The sequence below is a fragment of the Musa acuminata genome, chromosome BXJ1-10 (assembly GCF_036884655.1).
Source record: "Musa acuminata AAA Group cultivar baxijiao chromosome BXJ1-10, Cavendish_Baxijiao_AAA, whole genome shotgun sequence".
Lineage (NCBI taxonomy): Eukaryota > Viridiplantae > Streptophyta > Magnoliopsida > Zingiberales > Musaceae > Musa > Musa acuminata.
Genome location: NC_088336.1, coordinates 13,882,501 through 13,889,529, shown reverse-complemented (window position 1 = coordinate 13,889,529; position 7,029 = coordinate 13,882,501).

Sequence of the window (7,029 nt, the reverse complement as noted above, 5' to 3'; positions counted from 1 at the left end):
CTATTTGTCCATAAAATGGTCATACAATGAATCCTTTGTAAAATTTGCTGCAAACATAAGCGGCCAGATCCAGAATGGTTATTAGAATGCTAATTGGAGATCCATGTTTGTATATCAGTAGAGCTGGGACAATAGGCTCATGAGATTAACAAATGTGTCCACGTCGAGTACAGCATTCAAGACTATGGTCTAGAGGTTGACCTAACATTGGTTGAGGCATATCCTCTCAGTAGCTCTATATTTGGACCTGGTCCAAACAGATCCTTGTAACTCAGTTCATGATATCATTTGATTCTACCTTGTAAATTGGTTGGGATTGGTCTGAACCAATCGAACTTAACCAAAGTTGGTCAATTTTAGCCAGTTCGAGCCAAATTGACAACCACTCAAAAAATAAAGTGTGAGGGGAAGGAGAAGAAAGAAGTTGACACGGAGAAGATGCATCAAACAAAGGAGGAGACACATCCAAATGAACATATTCCTCAAAGAAAAGTCAGTTAAAGGTGCTATGTAGTCCCATCAAATGATGACACATGTTGATCTATCAAATATATTAGGAAAATCATCTTAGATATTACAAGATGAGATATCATCATTCATCAAACAAATTTAGAAGTAAAAGTGTTCTCAGAATATTGCAACTCTAAATAGGCTCCCCCTCCCCCCCATAGAATTATTAAAATATTGCAACTCTAAATAGGTTGCACATCAATTATTAAAATTATGCCTAGCCCACCTACCACAGAACTTCAAAACAAGAGTCACATGGATTGGCAATTTGGCATAACTACGCCTAATTCAACTATACCCAACTAGACCTCCTATATTAGATGTTATCAACATGAGGTGTCATAACATCTGAAATGCAGCTTCTAGCTATTCAAAAGCAAATAACATCTGAGATGGAGTTTCTAGTTATTCCAGAGCAACTTCAATTAACAAGAAACAAGTTAACAAGTCACCCACCTACATTATGTTACAACAAGTCACCTTTTAAAATAGACCAACTTAAGCCGGAAACTGTGAAACAAAGAACTGTTTGAAGATAAAACTTAGCTTCGTATTTTACAATTGTAAACCTGAAGACTCAAAGCAGGTGAATTTTGAAACAGGGGAAGTATTCAACTTAATACAACTACCAAATCTACCTATTGTAAATTCAAGTTCATTAGCTATTCTTCTGCAGTTCCACATAGAAGTAAAAGATCAGAGTCTAGCTTAAAACTCATGCACGAGTGCTGGCAGTAGGAACATGAAAGATCAACATCTTGTCAATATCATACAAAAGGATATGAACTCAGTATAGAAAAGAAGAGAGAGCACTCATTGAATATAATAAAAAAGTGCATACCTGAATTTGTACAGAGGAAGGTGAGTGGACCGAATAATGTTACCTACTTACTTCAGGTACATGAGATTGCAGAAATTCTAGTACGAAAGGGGAAGAACTTCCTGAAGCCATTCTAATCTGTCATCTGACAATGCGCTCAAGAAAACAAAGTAGCAAGACTTTTGCAAGTCATCATAGAAAATGTAATCAAGATGGACCAATCATAAACAATAAAAGAGCATGAGAACAATGCAGTCACCTCTATCATCGTCATTCGTGAACATGACCTCCGTCGCCCAAGAAAGGCTCATCTTCGCCACGCCTCCCCTAATATTGATATCTAACCAAACAACATGCCGTTGCAAGAAACAAGAAAAAGGAAAAGGAGAAATTTTTTAGCCCTAGATCCATGACACATTGATTGCCGCCGAAGAACCCAGATGGAGAATGTTGAATCTCAAATTTTGATGATAAAATTAATTATAAATTGTTTGATCTAATCTATATATTGAGAAAAGTGTATAGGATTAATTACGATAGCAGTAAGATATAAAGCAAATGTTGTGTCGGAGTCAAGATCGAGACTTCGTTTGGAGTTCGAGAGTTCGTCGGAAATCCGGACGTTCGTCGGAAGTTTTATCGGAACTGGCCGAGAAGTCCAGGAGCTTGCTAAAGAAACTCGTCGAAACTCGCCAAGAAGATCATCGTAAAGTCCAAGAGCTTGCCGGGAGTTCGCTGGAATATTATCGAGAGATCGTTGGAAGTTTGCTGGAAGATCGCTAGAAGCTCGCCGGAAGAACAATTGACGTACCAGAACTAGAATGCTTTGTTAAATATCTTAATTATTATAATTAGAACTTAAATTGAGTTAGGATTGGGAGGTAATCTCACTAACTCAGTTAGGGGTCAACTAGGCCCTTAATAGGATCGAATTGGGCTAGATTGAACAGCCTATTCAGTACCTGAAACTACGACCGACGGTGGCACCGCTTGGGACTCAGTCTCCCAAGTGTTCTTGGCGGTGGTACCGCCCAGACTGGGCTATGGTACCACCGACAGTTAATGCTGCTAGCGGTAGTACCGCTAGAGCTCGGTCTCCGAGCTCTGCCAAGCGGTGGTACCGCCCAGACTGTGCGATGGTAGCGCCTAGTATCATAGTGACAGGTGGTGGTACTGCTAGTACCCTGAAAAATTGGGATGAGACACTTTTTAGCTCAAATTTTGAAGTCATTGGGGCTTATAAATACCCCACCATTTTCTGTATGAAAGGGCACAAAAGTGTTAATATAATCTTGAATTCTTGGGGTGTTAAAGTGTTGTAAAAGTAGAAGAGTCTTCCCCTCCCTCTCTTAGCTTTGTAACCATCCAAGAAAGAGGAGTGAGGCTTGTAAGGGTTATCTTCTAAACCCGATAAAAGAAGAAAGAGCTGTAAAAGGTGGTTGGTCTTCGCCTATTGAAGGAAGACCATTAGTGGACGCCGGTGACCTTGACGGAGGAGGAATCGGAAGTAGATGTAGGTCACAATAACCGAACCACTCTAAATTTTGGTTTGCGTTTCTATTTGAGTAATTTACATTACTGCAATCTTCCTTAACATTCTCTTTACACTCTTACAAATGCCTTCAAGTTTAATATCTTTCCGAAATGGATTTAATCAAAATAAATATTTTTTAAAATCATCGATTTTTTTGCTGCACTAATTAATCCCCCCCTCCTTTTAGTGCCGCTTTTGATCCTAACAATTGGTATCAGAGCAAGGTCACTCTCATTTGGTTTGAAACCCAAGAGAGATGACATTTGCCGGCAACCAAGAGGGTCAATCAATTACACATCCGTCCATGTTCAATGGAACAGATTACACCTATTGGAAGACTAGAATGAGGATTTTTCTAATTTTCATAGATTTCGAATTATGGAACATTATAGAAAATGGGTTTCAAAAGTCTTCTCTTTGATTGAAATGAGTTGGAGAAGAAGACTTTTGCTTTAAATGTCAAGGCTATGAATGCCTTGTTTTGTGCTTTGGATAAAAACGAGTTTAATCAAGTGTCCATTTGTGAAATAACTTTTGATATTTGGCACACACTCGAAGTTACTCACGAAGGTACTAGTAGAGTAAAGGAGTCAAAAATTAATCTTTTAGTCCATACTTATGAGTTGTTTCTGATAAAACCAAGTAAGACCATTGAAAACATATATACCCGATTTACGAATGTCATCAATGGTCTAAAAGGACTTGGTAAAAGTTTTTCTAATTTCGAACTTGTTAATAAAATCTTGAGATCCCTTCCAAAGAGTTGGGACCCTAATTTAACGACAATTCAAGAGGCCAAAGATTTAAACAACTTTCCTATCGAAGAACTTATTGGGTCACTAATGACCTATGAGATGACTTGCAATGCTCATGAAGAGCTTGAGAACAACCTTCCAAAGAATAGGAAGGATATGACACTAAGAACTTAAGAAGACCAATTGAAAGAAAATTCAAGTGATGAAGACTATGATGATGACTTGACACTCTTGATAAGATAGTTGGTCTCATAGTTGCTCCTGTGGGGACACTAAAGATACAATGCAGGTGCTCATTGGAGAATGAGTTCGCTAATTGATCTATTCACGGAATGCTGGATGGTTGATGATGCCTTATTGTCATACAGTGATTCCGTCGTCTCAGTGGTATATCTGGTCCTTAGACTTGAGATACCAAGGATGTCCTGTATGAATACTCCACTCTTTGATACCAGACTTATAGGCCTGGAAGTTCTAGATCTAGCATAATAGATCAAGAGTAGCAGCCAACCTTACGAGGATTATTAAGTGTCAATAGAGGATCATCCACTCTCGATGTTATGAGAGGAATATCTCGTGTATTCTTACTTAAACAAATCTCTGGCCAGGGTCATTCGGATTGAGAGAGAAAGAGTTCTTCGGGAGAATATGATTAGAGCGAGATTCGAGTAGAAACTGTATAGACTTGACAGTACTATGCTCGGTATATAATATCTGGAGTATAAGATAGATGAGGGACTATAGACAAATGATAAATGAGGATAGATATGTCCAAAGGATTGGATTCCCCTATATCATTTGGAGACTACGGTGTAGTGGCTTGGTACATTTGCAGTCGATGAGTCAAGTGAATTATTATGGAGATAATAATTCACTGACTAGAAGGAGTTCTGATAGGTATAACTCATGGCCAGCTTGATAGTGGTCCTATTAGATAATCTGATTGAGAGAGAAAGAGTTTTTCGGGAGAATCTGATTAGAGCGAGATTCGAGTAGAAACTGTATAGATCTGACAGTACCATATTTGGTATATAGTATCTAGAGTATTAGATGGATGAGGGACTTAGATACATGATAAATGAGGATAGATATGTCCAAAGGATTGGATTCCCTTGTATTATTTGGGGACTATATTTTAGTGGCCTAGTACATTTGCAGTCAATGAGTCAAATAAATTATTATGAAGATAATAATTCAGTGAGCTAGAAGGAGTTCTGATAGGTATGACTCATGGCCAACTCAATATTGGTCCTAAAAGGTCACACACATATGGTAGGCGTTGCGACGAGTAGAGGTTCGGATATCAGAAATCTACCGGAGCCCCTATTTTATTGGATATCCAATAAGCCTCTGAATTATTGGATCCTACGGATGAGATCCAATAAAAGTGAATGAGAGATTATTGGATAGAGATCCACTAATCTAAGAGGCTTGGGTAGTTGGATGGAGATACAATACCCAATAAGGGCAGGATACATAAGGGTTAAGTTGATTGAGGGCCTCTATAAATATAAAGGAACCAAACACTCATAGGCCAGAGGTTTCTTGGTTGCCACCTTCTATTCTCCTATCTCAGTCTCCTCCTTAGCTAGCAGGTGTGGAGATTTAGGTAGTGATTAGAGGAGCATTGTCGCAGTCCTGTTGTGTGTATTACTACTAGAGAGGAGGTCGCTTAACCTCCTTCATCCTCTCCAACAGATCTATAGGGATTCAAAGATATACGATCTCCCTAGGTAAAACACAACTATCTTTTTGATATATAGTTTTTGATTTTATGGATTTCGCGCACTAATATTTGCATGACGTCGAACACCTTTTTAGGAAATCTAGGAATTTTATTTTCTGTTCTTCCACTACGCATGTGATGTCACCCATAGATTTCCCTATAGTGGTATTAGAGCCAAGTTGTTTGTGCAACATATTAGTTTTGAACTATGTGTGTTATGTTTTAGAAAGACTTTTGTCATCAAAATCGTTGATAAAAAGACGAGAGAGGGCAGCAACATTCACAAGTTTACCAAAGGCTGCTTATAGCCATGGCCGAGAGCTCCTAAGGGAGGTCTTTGCCACCTGCAGTAGGCCACCAGCATGCGAGGGGCCGTAGGCGGGTAGCGGGCAGTGGCCATCAGCACGTAGATAATAATTCAGTGAGCTAGAAGGAGTTCTGATAGGTATGACTCATGGCCAACTCAATATTGGCCCTAAAAGGTCACACACATATGGTAAGCGTTGCGACGAGTAGAGGTTCGGATATCAGAAATCTACGGGAGCCCCTATTTTATTGGATATCTAATAAGCCTTTGAATTATTGGATCTTATGGATGAGATCCAATAAAAGTGAATGAGAGATTATTGGATAGAGATTCACTAATCTAAGAGGCTTGGGTAGTTGGATGGAGATATAATACCCAATAAGGGCAGGATACATAAGGGTTAAGTTGATTGAGGGCCTCTATAAATATAAAGGAACCAAACACTCATAGGCTAGAGGTTTCTTGATTGCAACCTTCTATTCTCCTATCCCCGTCTCCTCCTTAGATTGTAGGTGTGGAGATTTAGGTAGTGATTAGAGGAGCATTGTCGCAACCCTGTTGTGTGTATTACTACTAGAGAGGAGGTCGCTTAACCTCCTTCATCCTTTCCAACGGATCTATAGGGATTCAAGGATATACGATCTCCCTAGGTAAAACACAACTATCTTTTTGATATATAGTTTTTGATTTTGTGGATTTCGCGCACTAATCTTCGCATGATGACGAACACCTTTTTGGGAAATCTAGGAATTTTATTTTCTGTTCTTCCACTGCGCATGTGATGTCACCCATAGATTTCCCTATAGTGGTATTAGAGCCAAGTTGTTTGTGCAACATATTAGTTTTGAACTGTGTGTGTTATGTTTTAGAAAGACTTTTGTCATCAAAATCATTGACGAAAAAGACGAGAGAGGGCAGCAACATTCGCAAAGTTACCAAAGGCTGCTTATAGCCATGGCCGAGAGCTCCTAAGGGAGGTCTTGGCCACCTGCAGTAGGCCACCAGCATGCGGGGGGCCGTAGGCGGGTAGCGGGCAGTGGCCATCAGCACGTAGATAATAATTCAGTGAGCTAGAAGGAGTTCTGATAGGTATGACTCATGGTCAACTCAATATTGGTCCTAAAGGGTCACACACATATGGTAGGCGTTGCGACGAGTAGAGGTACGGATATCAGAAATCTATCGGAGCCCCTATTTTATTGGATATCCAATAAGCCCCTGAATTATTTGATCCTATGGATGAGATCCAATAAAAGTGATTGAGAGATTATTGGATAGAGATCCACTAATCTAAGAGGCTTGGGTAGTTGAATGGAGATACAATACCCAATAAGGGCAGGATACATAAGGTTTAAGTTGATTGAGGGCCTCTATAAA